General features: G+C 50.6%; 1 pseudogene; it reads right to left on the reverse strand.

Annotated features, from left to right (window-relative positions):
- The window catches only part of LOC124083045 (voltage-dependent anion-selective channel protein 1-like), a 21867-nt pseudogene continuing 4632 nt past the window's right edge, over nucleotides 1-17235 (reverse strand).

Genomic DNA, 17235 nt, shown 5'->3' on the forward strand with positions numbered 1-17235 from the left:
TTATGCCGGGCCACCCTTGGCCTCGTGGTAAGTCCCCGTGTGCCCGCCGAGACCTTGCTCCACACATTCTGGTCCTCTGTGTCGGGAAACCTGTGGTGACACTGGCAGGATCATGGTTAGGTGGGACTAGAGAACGCAGAGATACCTGCTCTCTCTGGTCTGTTCTAGGTTCCCATCTGTTTGCTGGCTTGGGCTCGGGAATTCCCGCTGGCTGGCTGGCTGGGTTTTCATTGTATCTACGCTGCCGCTTTTTAGGACCTGGGCAATCCAGTCGTCTCCTGGGAAAGATCTTGGTGTTCTGTCTATTTTAAAGGTTCCCATGTGTTGGCCATGGTTCTGGGGATCCTTTCTGGTGGGGGATCTTCTCCTGTCCATCCCTGTCGTTGGTATCTGTTGCTGGCCCTTTAAGACATGGGCCACGCTGCCTTGATCTGACAGGTCGGTGGCCTTGGCTGAAGGGCCATCTTCAGGTGCCAGGCTGTCGGAGAGAAAGAGTGATTGGTTTTCTGAATTATGATACGATCTTGTCATTGAAATGGTCTGTCAGGGACAAAGTATAAGGAGGAGATCCTAGAGATACAGGCATTTATGCAGCTGCATGAGAAGGGGTCTGAGTGGTCAGGAACTGAGTTGGAGGTACCCAAAGGCACGGCCTCTGGTGTGAGGGACAGCAGGACACCAGACGAAAGGTTAAAAAGATCCCGATTCTTTAAACCCAGGGCTGGCCCTCCCAGCGCTGTTTCTCAGCCTGGCCCCGGGCAGCCACAGACCATCTTGTGTGGCCCTGGGCTAGGAAAAAGGATCCCAGGGAAGCTCTGGCTGTAGCCAAAGGGAACCTGCCTCTGCCCTGACTTCCAGCCCCTTTGCCCCTGGAGGGTGGAGGCTGCTGGCCACAAAGGAGCGGGCAGTAGGTTCCAGCACTGTTAGTCTAAGGCCTGGGGGCAGGAATAGTCTCCCCCTTTAAGATCTGACAGGACACCCCATTTGGCCAGGGGATACCCATCACTGGGGCAAGGTAATTCTGGCTATGACAGTATCCCATCCAACTAAGTGCTAAGGAATGAGGGTGGGCCTGTGTTTTAAAGGCTTTTAAGTAATTACTTTGTAACTAGCTAAATAAACAATCTTTTTTGTTTAAGGTTTCAATATTTTTTCAAGTTTTATTTTAAGCACTTGAAGGGAGGATCTGATTCCACCCAAAAAGTGTCCCCATTAAACTGTTAAAAAAAAAAAAATAAAGGGGCAAGAATAGAAGTGCCATTGAGATTCCTGGAAGCTGTTTCGTCTTCTGTACCTCTGAAAGGGTAACATTTTAAAGCGGAATCCTCTTAACCTGGAGGTCTAACGATTCTTGCATTCCAGACAACAACATTAAAAGGTACAGTAAATTCTGAAGGTAGCTATGCTGCAAAACAGTTTAAAATTAACAACTGTACAGTACTCAGATATGCTGGGACTTCCAGTCCTAGACCAAGCGTGGGGCCACCAGCACTGACACTCTTGCCATCCAGAAGAGCTGGCGGTGTCAGGTTGATTCCTAGGTCAGGTCTGAGTGCATCCTGAACCCATCAGGCTGCAGTTTTCCCTTTGGTGGAGAAGCAGGCATCAGGTTCCAAAGCCAGTGTCACTGTTTCCTGCTGTCCAGACAGATTGACAGCAGCCTGCAGTTTCTTGTCCACCTTCTGATGAGCCGCCCTCCTCTGTCCCGTCACTCACGTCAGTGTGAGGCTGGAATTCGTCCGTCTTATAGCCACTGCAAAGTTGCTCTGAGTCACTCATGACTTTGTGGTCTCGAAATTCATCAGCCAGCCAGCCAGCCCTCAAAACCCAGCACCAGAGCACCGGATGGAAGACCCAGCCATGTCAAAGTCCATGTCCCAGCCCTGGTTGATGAGCTCCCGCTTGTACCCCGTCTTGATTTCATCATTTCCCCCCAGTGTTAGGTGAGAAGGATGAATCCCATGTCAGCTTCAGTCCATGTGCAAGCTGATCCTCCACGGTGACCTCGCTGCCTGGTGTGCTGTCAGTAGGACTCAGTCTACCTGTACTTGGTTTCCAGGCCGCCTGTCACTTTGGTGGTCTCTGTGGTGGCTGTGCCTGAGCTCATAAATTCCAGTCCGTTCTCAGATTTTGTTTTCAAATCAAGTTTTATCAAGCCAAAGCCATAGCCCTTGGTGAAGATGTTGCGGGCAGATTTGCCAAGATGGGCCTTCGCGGGAAGCTCGGCCTTTTCTGCCCCTAGGCGGAGGCCGTGGGGGCTGTGGGACTCTGGGAGCTGTGGCGGCTGCGGCTCAGAGGAACCGAGCAGAGCCAGCACTGGGGCCAAGCAAATAACAAGTCTTACTTTAGGTTATAACAACAGAGTTGACACCCTAAATATATGTGACTAGTTCATGTGTGCATCCGAGAACTGTATCTGTCTAAGCCTTGTCAAAATGTTATGTGAACGTTTATAAAATGAAAGTTTATGTAAGTTTACCAGCAAGATAACCAAGTGTCCTCTTTGATACTGTATCTGACAGTGAAGGGCCACACTGTCCTTTGAAGACCTGTCCTATATCTGCTTGCTTTGACTAAGTCTATTTCTGATCCTTAATACTGTTTTTACTAAATGAATAGGAGATTTTAGACTATCCCTTGACTTTTCCCTAGTACTCCTAACCCTTGCAGACCCATGATCATTGTTACTATACACAATGGATTCTAAATTGCACTTTTTTAAAAAAGAAATTTTGTAATTGTAGATGGACAGAATGCCTTTATTTATTTATTTTTTTTTTTGTTTATTTATAAGTGGTGCTAAGGATTGAACCCAGTGCCTCACCCGTGCTAGGCAAGCGCTCTGCCACTGAGCTGCAGCCCCAGCCCTCTAAACTGTAGTTAAAAGTTAAACGTAGTTAAATGTAAAGCTTAGGGGAAACACTTTACCAAGTTGGTATTCTCCAAACTAATATTATCTGTAATAGTCTCCTTCAGATTTTTATAGAATAATATATTTTGTTGGTATTTATTTGTGTCATTTAATGTTTTATAACTGGATAAAGGTAACCTGTTGTCAATAAATTATATATACAATTTGTGTTCCTCTTTATACTGGAATAGGAATTTAAATGCATTTCCGGAATGTAACAAGGAAAGCTTGATTTGTTCAAAGGTTAACAATTGGAAAGAGGAAAATATTCTTCCATCTTTTTCATAAAAGGGAAGTTAAGCTCTCTTGGCCTCTCTGTATGATTATGTAATGTTGCATTATGTTACCTGATACTCAGAGGCTCAGTAAATAATACATGAACACTTTGTAGAATGATATTTTTTAAAGGAGCAAAGATCAGATTCAGAAATAAAATGCTTTTTAAGATTTATCAAGAGGCCAGCCTCACTGACTTAAGACTCTGCCTCTCAGGCTTCTCCATGTCAGGATGGCTCTGAAGTAGGCTAGACTTCCACTCATCCAAGTTGTGTTCAAAACAGATTTTTTGTTGTTATTGTTATAAGGATTATTGTGATCTCAAAGTAAACACAAGACATAATACAAAACTTAAATAAAGGTTTGGGTAAATTATAAAAGGTATTTAGATTTGTAAAAGAGTTCTTAAAAAGTAAAACTTGTATGTGATTGAGTTGATACATATATGGGTCTTTGTAGAGGCTAAATAGACATCAAGGATACGTTAGTGTTTATTTTATAAAACTTTATAACTATTGCCTATTGGTGTTTTGGAGAAGTATTACTTCTAACAGAATAACCTGAATTAATTTGCAATAAGCCATCACCTATAGGACAGATAGTATATAATGCTGACTTCTTATACTAATACTAACCCCAATTAAATGAAAAGGGGTATCTATAAAATTATAGATACTGAAGTTATAACCTGTTACTCCCTCTTTAAGACTAGTGAAACTGGCTTGATGGATGTTTAAAACCAAAAACCTGAAGACCAAAGTTAAGAAAGTAAAAGGGCCAAGAAAAAAGCAGCCAACATTTTGACCCTTGCTCTCTAAGGTCAGCCAGCATCCAGAGACCAACAAGACCCCTCTCTGAGTCCTGCCAACTCTGGTGAGTCACCCGGTCTGCTAATCAGGGAGATCAAGAGGACCCTAGAGAACAGGAAGCGAACCAGTGCACATTCTGCAAAGAGGAGGGTCATTGGAGATGGAAATGTCCCTGATGCTTCCAAGAGAAACCACATATGGTCAGCCAGACCTGGCCTATCCTGGAGAGTGGCACTAGTGGTAGAGGAAAGCTAAAGGAGCCAGAAGGCTTCACACATGTCCCCAAGAGTGATCTCTGAGAAATCTCAGCTGACTCTTAAGAATACACAGGAACAAGGTCAGTTTTGACCAGCTTGGTCTTAAACACCTGGCAGGAGAGTATAGCCTAAAAAAGCACAGTCATATGTGAGCATTAAAAGGAAAACCAATGTTTTTCAATGTAACTTAAGATGTACACTTGGGTCAGCCCTACCAATAGTAAGTAAAGCTGGAGGCTATAAAGGCAGGGTTCTTGTGTGAGAATGCCTACTAATAGTGATCACAAGAGTTGCAAATTTATCCTGAGTGAATTTGAGTCTGATTTCATAGACCTACAAATCTTCCTAACCTCTTATATTGAACTTGATCTGCTTTCATTGCTGTGATTAAGAGTTACTGTCTTCATGGTTTTCAGAGGCTGGCTGAAATACTAATTGCTTTTATGCTAATTGTTCACAAAAAAAGTAATGTTTTTCTGTCTTTATTGTTGTCTTAGCATGATTCCTGCCCTATATATACCTTGTATGGTCACCTGCCACCTGCCACTATGGACCTCTGGACTGCTCTGATGTTGAATGCCCTTAACTGTCCATGCCCCACCTGATAGAGAACAAGGACTTTGGTTACTTCCCCTAACTTTGCTCCCTTTCAGCAGGAAGTAGTTCGGAGATGTTGTCACCTACTTTCCTTAGAAATGGAAGCTAAAAATTGACAGTGGGGGACTGGAGCTGTGGCTCAGTGGCAGAGCCCTAGCCTGGCATGTGTGAGGCACTGGGTTTGATTCTCAGCACCACATATAAATAAATGAAATAAAGGTCCATTGACAAATAAAATATTTCAAAAAATTGACAATGGGGAAATGTAGCAGGGGTTCACCTGATGCTTTGACTGTGTCCCTTGTGGCTTTAACACTTACATGTTTCTTTTTTTCCCCCAAACTTCTTCTCCCTGCTCTTCTTTCCCTTGACCTTCTCTTTCCTGCTATCTCCTCCCTAATCTCATTTTCCCTGAATCTCCTCTATAAAAGCCCCGTTACTGCTGATGGGCAAACTCACAGCCTTTGGGACAGGGACAGGAGTCCCCTGTGTTTCTCCTTTGCTAGCAAAGCAATAAACTTACTTTTTCCTTTTTCTTAAAACTGTGTCCTTGTTACTGGATTGGCATCGGGGACAAGGACTGAGCTTTTGGTAACTCTAGTACCAGGGATTGAGCCCAGAGATACTCTACCACTAAGCTACATTCTCAGTCCTTTTTTTCTCATTAAGTCTCCCAGGCTTGTCTTGAACTTGATCTTTTGATCCTCCTGTCTCAGCCTCCCAGGATCTTGGATTAGAGGTGTGCACTGGAGTGTCACCAGCAGGAGTGGGGATTGGGTTTTTGTTCAGTGGTCTAAGAATGGACAGTGTGAATGCCAAGGAGGTGAGCGAGTGAGCAGGGATTTATTACAAAGGAAAGTGAGAGGAGGAATCAGCCCTCCCTGAGCAGGGCGCCTGGGAGGGACAAGAGTGCCCCCGTCCTTGCAGGCTTCACCTTTTAAAGGCACAGAAGAGGAAGTGGAGAAGCTCCCCTTGCTCGGTTCTGGTACTTCAGTTGTACTGTGGCGGGATCATGGAGGATGCAGTCGCTGTTGGCAAGATGGAGGCTGATGGCAGGAACTGTCTCTTAACGTGCCGGGTCTGTGGGATGGCTGTCCTTGAGCCTGCCCTCTTGTCGGCCTTGCTGTCCCTTCCCTTCTCTCCCCCTCAGTAGCGCCTGGCTGTGGGAGCTCTCCTCCCTGTGCCAAGCGGCCATCTATACACCAAGGAGTTGAGCAGGGGTCCCAAGAGAACAAGACTGGCCAGGGTCCCGGGCTCCTCTGAGTCCTGCCAGAACGTGGGCCTTAGGTGATTCCGTGGACAGTGAGAAGGCCCAGGGCTGACGTCTCTCTGCCTCCACATACGTAACCTGGGCAGTGTGCTTTCAACCTTTGGGGTCACCAACCCCTTTAAGACTTTGAAGGAAGACCTGGACCTTCTGCAGGAAAGAGCTCTAGTGCAGAGACTCAGCACTGGGACTGGGCCCCCGGGAAACCCTCAGGGCCCAGTCAGCCCTGAATCCTGGGTCTGGGGAAAGCTCTGGATCCCGGCATGGGAAACACCATCAGGGGCAGAGCACAAATGGCCATGTGACTCTGAATGTGCCCAAAGAATGTGGGTGAGTCCCCCACTGTTCCTCCCTGAGTCCTCTCTCCCTGCTGGTATCATGCCAATGCCCTTTAGTAGACACATGTCCAGAACGGCTGAATTGGGGGTGTCCCCTTCCCAAGGTGACCAGGCCTGCACTGGGTCCTGAGAGGAACACTTACCTACCAGATGCCAAGTCAGTCTCGGATCCCTAGCAAAACCCAGGCTGTCCTGACCCACCAACCCCTTCCTGCTGAATTCCACTCCAGGTGAGGCTCAGCTCCCCGCCCACCCAACTAGATAAACACCGAGTGCTGGATGCTGGGTGCTGGGTGCTGAGTGCTAAGCCCAGCCTTATTTTGCAGATGCAGAAACTGAGACCCAGTGAAGAGCACAGGGCTCACCAAGGCCACAGCTAGAATGTGCAGTTGGTCCCCACTGGGCTCTCTCTGGGTCCCTAGCTTGGCCAGGGGACTGATGGGGGCTGGGGACGTGCCTGGGAGAAATCTGGGGCCCGGAGGACTCTGGTTACCACTTGACCACAGTCCTGGGCAGCAGGCTGAGCCGTCTGCATTCTCTCCACATGTTCAGGATGGGGGTTAGCAGACCTTCTGGGCGGGATCGCCAGGCTCCATCTCCTCCTGATGGGGAGGGTATCAGGAAGGGAGGGGTGCCCTGTGGCTTTGTAAGCCCCTTCTCCTGCATCCTCTCCCCAGGGTGACACGGATATGCCGTGATACACCTATGTCCCCACCCAGCCCCTGACCTCAGCCCCTCCTTAGGAACAAGATGAAGAGGCTGCCAGTGGGACTCAGGTCCCTTGATCTGCTGGCACCTCTCACAAAGACAGAGTCTACCCCAGCCGTGGGCTGAGCTGCACCTAGAGACCTTCCAAGATCAGCCTATTTCAAAATAGTGCTGGCGTGAGCTTGGTAGGTGCCTCTAAGGAACCCCTTGAAAGACAGTGACCAGTGACCTCACCCGGACAGTCCCTTGTGCCCAGTGTGGACCCTCCACCCATGGCCATTCTATACCACCCCCCAATTCTCTGGCTGGAAAAGATGGGGTGCCCACTCTCACCAAAACCAGAATGCTCCCCAATACTGGACTGTGACCAGTGTGGCATCCTGTGGTGGTCCCCGGGCTCAGCCTCCCAAACTCAGCTTCGCTGCTCTGTTAAAAGAAGCTGAATCAGGTCCCCAGAACTTGCCACTCGTCCTGCAAACACTGGGGCACCCGCCTCAGGCCCACCCCTGAGCAGCTGCTCTCGGCCTCTTGGAGGGGAATGGACCCTGAGTCGGGGACCCCTCGGCTCTGCTCCCGTTGGCCTCAAGAAAACCTCGAGTCAGGTTAGCTGGTCCTGCCAGGGGAGCAGCGGTGCCCCCCGAGCCCCCATCCGCTGCAGGGCTCCCTGCAGCCGCCTCCCTCATGCTCATCAGCAGTGCCCTGCCCCAGCCTTGGCCCCCATCTCCCTGTGCCTAGGGAGGCTTCCCCACCAGGAGGCTGGCTGACCCCTAGTGTGTGCCCCTCCTCCGTGACTCACCCACCACTCACCACCTGCACCTGTCCCTGCCGTTGCCAGCTTGGGTGACCTCACCCCTGCTCCTTGCCCTCAGCTCTACCCGCTTCTTGTCCTCATTCATGGAGACTTCAGCATCCAAATGCCGGCCTCTCCCCTGTGACCTCCTGAAGATGACCTTGTCCTTCACCACACCCCCGCCCCGTGCCCCTTCGTCTTCATCTGGCCACCACCAAGAGCTGCTCCCAGGGTCCCAGATACAATCCTCCCATCCCAGAACCCCTACCTGTTTCTCTGCAAGTTAGAAAGAGCTTCCCCCTACCCTCTTAGGTCCAATGTTCAGGGGCCTGAAAATTAACTGCTCTCGGCAGGAGAAAAGATTCTACCCCAGGAGAAAAGACAAGGCCTGTTTATATCTGCACAGGGGAGTTAGTCCATAATTAACACCCAGAGGGAAGGGTTTATGTATACCAACTTAACAAAAAAGAGTTGGGGCAATAGGAAAATAAAATGAAAAGGAGGCGGAGGGAGGAAGTTTTGGGCCTCAATGGGTAAGGCTGTATGAACTCTGGAAGTTCAGATAAAATTTCAAAGTTTTCACTTTAAAATAATCTCTATTCTAAAATTATAATCCCTCCACTGGAGAGGCCCCAGCCCCTCTGGCACCCCAAACCACTGATTCCACTGCGACTGGAATCAACCCCTCAGATCTTCTATGCTCAGGAGCCAGTACTGGGGCGGTGAGTGCTGGGAGGAAGGAACCAGGTGCCTTTGAGCTTGGCCTTGAAGAGGAGGGACGGCTTAGGGAGGGGAGGAGGCAAGGAGGCCTTGGTGTTGGTGCCTGCATAGCCTCTGGGGCATTCCCACCCCCGCCGCAAGGGTGCTGCAAGAGCCTCTGGTTCTGTGGGTCTGAGGAAAGCTTCAGCAGCTAACAGGGGGGGCGGTTCCCTTCAGCCAGAGGATTGGTGGACTGGCGGGGTGGGGGAGGAGTGCAGGACTATTTCAGGGGAGCCTGCTATAGTTCCCCTCTTTTCTTTGTTTATTCCTCTGTCTTGAGGGACTTGGAAGATGACCAGCTGAGCTCTGGGTTAGAGGAACGACACTGTTGAGCGCCACTTGGTTCCTGGCTTGGTGGCAAGCCAGCGGCCAGATGCTTAGACCTAAAAGTAGAAGAACTATGTACACAGAGGGCAGCTGTCTCTGCTGGGAGCTCTGCCTTCCGCGGGGAGGTAGCGGTGGAGGCTTCTGCCCCAGATGGTCATGCATGAGAAGACGTCCCTCACAACCACCCGGCCTTATTTTCCTTTTGGTAGAGATGACGTAAATGAGTCCATTTTCATTTGGACGACCCCCCTTCTGTGTCTGCCTCCTTTTTTCTAAGGACATTGCTAATCAACCACACTGTGGTTTGGTTTCTGATTGTCCCTTGCTGCCGGGAAGGACCTGTCCCAGCTGTTGGTCTGATTGGGTCCCCTGTGGAAGGGGAAGTGACAGAAGACTAGGAGCCAGTGTCAGGCCCTTTTAGCCACACTGAGTGACATGGAAGTTAGGAGGAGTGGGCTTGGGCAGGGCTGACCTGGAGGCCACTGTGGGTTACCCTCTCTGACCTGTGAGTGACATCTAGCGTCTCACAAACACTGGGCCAGGTTAGTTTGTTAGAAGTTGTGCTTCTGCAGAATGTTACCAGACATGAGTTATAAAATCTTACAAGGAAAAAGAAAGCAAAACCCACAGGAGCAAAACAAATTTGCTTTGTGCAGCAAATGGAGAAATGCTATTTCAAATGGAGAAATACTATTTTCTTATAATAACACAATGTACCTTTGACATCTGTACAGCCTCTACCAATACCCATAATTTTTATCAACTTGATTATGCATAAAATCTTTTACATCTTCCATTTCCTTCCACCTCCCCTTTAAAACTTCTAAAATATATTTTGTATGACTTGCACAAAACCTTTCTTAATGATGAACCCAGCCTAATTCCATCTTAAGATTGGGAGCCATCTGGTCAAAAAGTTATAAAAAGTTCATTTCTGTTTTCTGTAAGATACTGGGATTTTATTTGGCCTGGCCATATTTTGATGTTTTAAACTTGCTTGGGATTCCTGCCCGTGCCTTGGACTCACCCAGGCTGGCTCTCCCTGACCAGATAACGACCCTCTCTAAAACCTTAGTGGCGCCTCATAAATCCTGGCTCCCCCCGACCAGATAATGACTCTCTCTGAAACCTCAGCGGTGCCTCATAAATTCTGATGTTGGGATCTGAATTTATTCCCTACCTTGAAATGTTAAGCCATGTGGTTCATTAACCTGCTCTCTGCCTTTGTATTATGCTTGTCAGAACCCTGTTGGCTGTAAGTTCCCAGACACTCTAACTTTGTAACTTTTTGTGTTATAAAACCTTTTTCCTGGAGAGCCGGGCTGCTGATCTCTGGCCTGGGTTTGGGACAGATAGCCGCTGCCCAGCTCTCTTTGTGTACACAATGCAAGCTTGCTTTAATTTGATTTAAAATGGGTGTCGGTGGCCTTTTCTCTGCCTCGTGGTTCAACCCTTAGTTCTGTGCTGTATTCTTTCCTATTTGGAATCACAGTTGCCTTTAGGAAAAAATTTTCCTTTGTGGACAGATTTCGAATGGGCTTAATTTTTGTCCGCTTTGGGGAGCCACTTTGTTACTGGAGATGGCGTTGCGTTCTTAGCACTTGTGTTCTTGCAAGAGAAATTTTCAAGCAATACATGAGGCACAGTAAAGCAGAGCAAAGTTTATAAGAGGAGAAAGAAGCGGGGCAGCACCCTCGAGGGAGAGAGTGGGTCATATCAGAAAGGAGATCGACAAATCCCTTTTTTGTGTCCCAGATTTTACGGGGCTTAATGGGCAGTTTTTGGAGAATCCCGCCCAAGCACCACTCTTAGCTTTTGATTGACAGTTGGACTGTCAGGTTTTGAAATCTTTACTGTGTATGTTTCTACCCATAAGTATCTAAATGAGACCCAGGGGAGGGGGGCATATAATAACAATAAGATCAAAATAACCATAAGATCAAAAAAGCGAAATTCAGTCATCTTGGCCTGCGCCTGGCTGATTTGATTTGGAACTCGTCAACAGACCAGTCTGGGTAATCTATCTTCCTCTTCTTTAAGGAGGAGCCTTGGGCAAACATTCCTTGGCCCTGAGAATACTACTTGGCTTGTTCCAGTTTATTATCTTCAGTCCCAGTGGGGCCAGGAGGACTGGTGTGAGCTGTTTCTTTTAAAAACATGCTGAGAGTCAGCAGTCAGTAGAACTAACCCCTTGTTTTCCACCTTCCCAGGCTCATACCTACTGAAAGAATTCCCCACGCAAAGACACTTCGCCGGGAGAATTCCAATTTTATTGCAAAAAGCTGTGTGCTTATATAGAACTAAGGGGGAGATGGTAGGGCTTAGATAAATGGCAGGCAACCCGTTTATTGGCAAGTTCTTTCAGATATCAGCTCCTGAGCCCAGGAATTAGTTCTCATTGGGGCTAAGGTTCCCCGCCAGCGAGATTTGAAATTGGCTCCCGTGGGAGAGTTCACACGGGCGGGGACTTTTCGCGCCACTGCAGAAAAGAAGAAGGTAGGAAGAAGAGGTGCTTAGGCGCCATGTTGGGGTTTTTTCTCTGGGGTGTGGCTGCTGTTTATACTTTTCCCAACACCTACTATTACCTCTGAGCCCTAACAGGAGTAGGGTAAAAGGCGGCTTCTAGACAAACCCTAGCTACAGTCTCTGCATTTGAAACTGCTCCCGCCTTCCTGAGCACGACTGTGGAGAGCAGGCTGTGCCCTGGTTTCTAGGCTGTGCCAAGCCCTGATTCACTCTGCTTTGCAAAGCTGCCGTCTGCCATCAGTGACTCCAGTTTGAAAGGTGCTGAGGTTAAACGGCTCTCCCCTGTTTGTACAAGTCAACAGCCACCATCTGCCTGGCACAGTGTCAGGCACAAGCTGGTGACTATACCAATGGCGTCATCAACCGTGGGCATCTGTGAAGCTACTGAATTACTCAGAAGCACAGGGATGAACTGGTATAGCAAACGCATGCCCAAAAAGCCAGGCCACCAAAGGAAGCAACCCCCTCTCTCGAGGCCCTTAAAAGGAGGAGCACCCCAGGGCTGGACACAGGAGCACACTGACTCTGTCACCTGGTCACTCATCACGAGCCTTGCCCAGGAAAATCACCACGGTGACAAACCTGAATCTCTGTCCTCTGGCTTCTCCTGCCGGTGACAACCACTCCAGCCTGGCACTGAAACTGCCATCCATCGGACTCTGGCCTAGCACAAGTGCTGCTCTTGGACAGCTCCAAGCAAGTGTCCGGGACAACTTCTTTGCTTGCAGGGACTTTGGATTCCTGTGTGTTCTCTCAGTTCAGCCTTCTGAGCTCCTGGGGCCATGACGTGGGACAGATGAGGCTGGATAGCCGAGGAATCTTCAGGAAGCAGTTTATTTAAGCTGCAGTGGTCCAGAGGGTCTAATGCCTAGAACTCTCTGGACTCGGGCCTGGAGATCGTTTGAGATTCATACCCAGTGTGTGTGTGTGGGGGGGGTGCCTAACAGTGGGTGGTTACAGGACAGGTACACTTTGTCCCATATTCTTAGGCTAGACTGAGGTTTCACAAGGTTTTAACAGGAAAGCAGGGACAGTAACTTTTGTACAGCAAACTCTTGAGACAGAGCCTTTTGTCGGCAAACCTGGCCTTTACAAGACAGAGGAAGCTTCAGACCACATTGAGCGTCTGCAGAACTCCTGGGAAGTCCTGCTGACATTATTTTTGAAGTCTTGCTAACAGGAAGCTTAATTATGGTGGGGGTCCCTGGAGAAGCTTATATGTTACGATCATGGTGGGGGTCTCTTTGGTGACTGTAGACTAATCCTTTCTTAGTTGTTCTGTAACACGCACACACACACGCACACACACACACACAAACTTGTGTGAAGTTCGACTTGACTGTTGCAGGTATCAGTAGGTAAGACTGGGATAAAGAACCTGTGATCACCCTGCTTGTGACTACTGAGTGGCCCTCAGGGGTTCACGAACTGCCACTGCTGAAAGGGTGTGGCCTTGAACTCATTGTATCCAGCATAGTCCAACGTGTGGAAGGGCACCAACGTGCAGGCGAAGGGTTTCCTGGTTCCACTTGACAGTGACCTCACATGGGAACACCAATCCAGCAGAAAGGCTGAGAGCTCTTGGCTTCCTTCCTTTGAAGAAAAAGAAACAAAATGCTTCCAGGTTTTTAAGTTCTCAATGTTTGGGTCAATCGGATTCTCCTCATTGCCTCTCCAAAAATACATTTAAATTCTCCTCTGAGAGCAAAGAATAACACAATCCTCTGTCTATAACATACAAAATATAAAATGACATAAATAAAGCTCTGTGTGTACACCTGCAATCCCAGCGACTCTGGAGGCTGAGGCAGGAGGATCAAAAGTTGGAGGCCAACCTATTGGCTATTCAACTCCCCAATGATGGAGATAGAAAATTTGCACTCTGCACCCCAATTTGATGCAGCCAGTAGGTCACCCAAATACCTCCCACCACCAAAGGCCTGTTAGGCTGATGCCATGAGTGGAGAAGAAGAGAGAACCCCTAACCAAGGTGGAGACTCACTGGTCGCTGCTCGGACTTCACTGCAGTCCTGGCTGGAGGTGGGCGCACTCTGAGCAGCTCCGTCACCACAGCACAGTGATCCGGGTTCTTCCCGGAGTTGGTCGTGGAGTGACCTGACCAGGACAATGACCCCGGCACAGAAGCAGAAGCACAGCCAGGTCATTAGCGGAAGGCGACGGCAAGGTGAGATATTCCCCAGAGAGGGCGGCGCCTGGGACAGGGGCTGAAGGGCGCCAAAATGCCTCTGTGCTTTCCTTAGGATGGGCGGTGGGAATTTGGGGTGGCAAGTAGCCACGCCCCTTTGGGCCTGGGGCACCTGAGGCCGCTGTCCCTGGGGAGGGGAGCTCGGGCGCCGGCGCTGTGGTAAGGCTGAGGACATGAACCAGTACAGTATTGGGCCACCTTGTCCTCTGTGGCCTAGTGCCGCTGGTGGGAGGTCTTACAACGGCACCTGACCCTTGCAGTAGCTTGTGGGTGCAGGTGTGACCTTGGGAACAGGACCGGGACCATGTATCTATGGAGCAGAGACGAGCCCCTTTGGTGGGTGCCGGGGAGCCTCGTGTTGCCCCCAGTGGCTCTGAGTCGCCGCCCACCCTCTGACGATGGATTTCTCCTGAAGCCCACTCACACACGGGGGAGCGGGCTATGTCCTTCTGGTGGGATGACAGGTATTAAGGCCTCTGAGCCGATTGCCGGCCGGGGGTCTTTCCCTGCTTCTCCCACCGCTGCGCATCTGTAGCTAACAGCGAGCGGGGACCCAGAGGGTCCCTGGGGCTCCTTTCTCCTGGAGGGGTTTGCTGGATTCCTCGACTCAGATGTCCGGGCTGCTGGCACCAGGAGGGCCAGTGCTGGGCAGTGTGTTGGAGGGAACATCAGGGTCGCTGAAGAAGGAGGAGGGCTCCTGGGAGGGGGAAGGCCGTGGGGCTGCAGGTGCCCTGTCTCCCGGAGCCTCTGGGGCATTCCCACCTCCTAGTTTCTAAGGGGGTGTTGCAAAGCCCGCTGGGTTCTGCGGGTCTCAAGAAGCCTCAGGCGCTAACATCTGAGGGGCTTCCCTTAAGCCGAAGGATTTGGGGGGCTGGCAGGTGGGGGAGGGAGTGAAGGCCAATCTCTGGGGGCCCATGCAGGCCCCCGTCTCCCCTTCCTCTGACTCTCCAGTTAGTCCGTCCTTTCTGACAACAGGTGGAATTTGCGGGAGAAGATAACACCATCCCGGGGGCTCACCTTCGTGTGACCCTGATCTGATGGGACTGGCAGTGCTGGAGGATGGCACTGTGACCCTTGGAGGATGAAGTGCCCCTCCCTCCTTTCACCCTCTGTACCTTCCTTAATCCCCAGCACCTGCTTTACGGAGAAAACAGATGGGATCCCCTCCTGTCTACAGCCACCTGGTCACACCACGTCTCTGCCTGTCTCCATCACAGTGGGTGTCACTTCCTGGCCTCCTCGTGGCAGGTCGGGTGAGCCCTGAGCAGCTTGCTCCTGCCGCCTTGTCCCCATCCCTGTCTACACTCTGGCTCTGGTGACACCCCTTCTCCTTTGTGCGGTCCATTTCTCCATCCTCCATGGTCAGTGTCCACCTGTCAGACCTCGCTCCTTTGGCCCCGCCTCTCCTCTTCATAACAGAGAGGGTGGATGGTAAATGGTTCCCTGTGGGATGGAAATAGAGGACAGAGGTGGTGACAAAGTCTGCCCTGGTGTGTGACAGACTCAGGTCTTCCTGCCCTCAACCTGAGTGTGCGTCTCTCCTCGCCGCGGGAAGACTGCTGCAGGTCGTGCCCCTCCTGGCGGGTCAGGTCAGGGGGGCGAGGGGACCTTGAAGAGAACCTGTGCCTTCATGGACAGAGGTCAGAGGGGCCTGGACCCTGCAGCAGGTCGAAGCACCAGTTCTGGGGTATCATGTTCTGAGCCCCAAGAGACCCGCCAAAAGCCCAAACGGAGTCGCTCCCGCTGAAGTCCACCTGCTGGAGCTAGGGGCTGCTTCCCTGCAGACTGTTCCTCTGACCTGGAAAGTCAGGAAAAGAGAGAGAGCCACCAAGTGTCCCCAACAGGCCAGTTCCAGTTGACATGAGCAGGAACTTCCTCCTGCCTTAAGCTTTTCACAAGGAAGTGACCTGAAACCACCTGATATTAAGCTTCAGTTGTTTTTCTGTTGCTCTGCCCCCTCCACCCCTGAGCAGGTAACTTGATCTGAGGGATCGCCTCCCTTCTCTGTGGGTGGGGGGATGGAGGCCAGGCAAGGCTGAACCGCGAACAACACCAGCCCGCTTTGGTTTTGTCAGCTCTCTTCCACCCTCTTTCTGTCTACAAACCCAACCTCTTCTGCTGGATTCGTAGCACACTGATTGCTCTGCTCTAGAACTGAAAATAAAGCCAACGAAAATTGCCAAACTGGGTAGCTGTAACGCGGTCCTTTGACGGTGGCAGAGAGACATCAGTGATTCCTGTTAGTGACGAAGCCATGGGCTCCGTTGGTGCTGCTGAAGGGTGCTCCCTATACTTTCATTTGGGTACTGGGATCGAACCCAGGGATTCCTCTGCAGCTTTTTATCTTGAGACAAGATCTGCCTAAGTTGCTGAGGCTGGCTTTGAACTTGCAATCCCCCTGCCTCGGCCTCCCGAGTCCCTGGGGTTGCAGGTGTGAGCCCCTGGGTCTGGCTTGTTCCCTACACTCGAGTTTGAAGGAGATGTTAAATTTCAATCAGAGGCAGTGAAAAATGAAGGTGTGATGCTTTCCCGCCCAAGGTTATGGGCTTGCTGAGTTCCACCCCTGGCTTTTGGATCCAGGTCTTCCTAAGTGTGAACAAGACGTGTTCCTCCCCTGTGGAAATCTCCCGCCCCTCCCCTGCAACCAGCAAGAGATCTGGGCCCTTGCCCGTCTGTCCCAAGCCCCGGGTCCCTCTTCCAGTCCTTTCCTGCAGGCTCCCTCCATCTTACAGCCCCAGGAGCTTTGTCCATACTTATCCTGCCCCTGTGCTGACCCCCTAGCCTCTAGGGGCGGTCACCTAGACTGCTGCCCCTTTAAATGACTGTTAATACTCCTCAAAGGTGTTTTGCTTCCCAAAAGGATTGCCAGAGAAAATTGCAAGGAACCAGCCAAGGAATCTCTGAGTCACTCTGACTGATCTTTCTGACGACCTCAGTAAACCTGCTCATTACGGTACAATATCCCCACAGAGGACAACCTGCCCACCGTTTTCCTGAACTTGTGATGCATGCCCTCAAACTGAGCATGCTCAGGAACATGCCGGCCCTGCAGGGATGAGGAACGTGGACAGGTTCCCACTGGAAGCCCTGGCGGTCTCTGCTGGGAGACTCTGCTTTCAGAATGGTTTCCAGGGCTTGCTCACGTCCTGTAAGAAACCTCGTCACTCTTATCTCCTGCTTGTCCTCAGCAAAGGACAAACCCTACAGCCCTACTGTGTGGTCACTGGCTGTAAGCATCTACCTCCTATCTCCTCCCCTAGGCTGTGGGCATCTTGAGGGAGGGCCCTCTCTGGCGGCCACGCCCAGCACCCAGAGACCACCACTGGCAGACACCATGGGAGGCCCACCCCTATCCCCGCAGCCCTCTCTGTCCCCTGCCCAAGGAAGGTTCCCTGCACAGGTTCCTGCCACTCCCAGCTCAGCCCACTCCCAGCAGGTCCTGAGAGCAGGAGGGGTGCTTCTGG

The sequence above is a fragment of the Marmota monax genome, unplaced genomic scaffold (genome assembly GCF_021218885.2).
Source record: "Marmota monax isolate L192 unplaced genomic scaffold, Marmota_monax_Labrador192_F-V1.1 WCK01_AAM20220418_F8-fsc00051, whole genome shotgun sequence".
Classification (NCBI taxonomy): Eukaryota; Metazoa; Chordata; class Mammalia; order Rodentia; family Sciuridae; genus Marmota; species Marmota monax.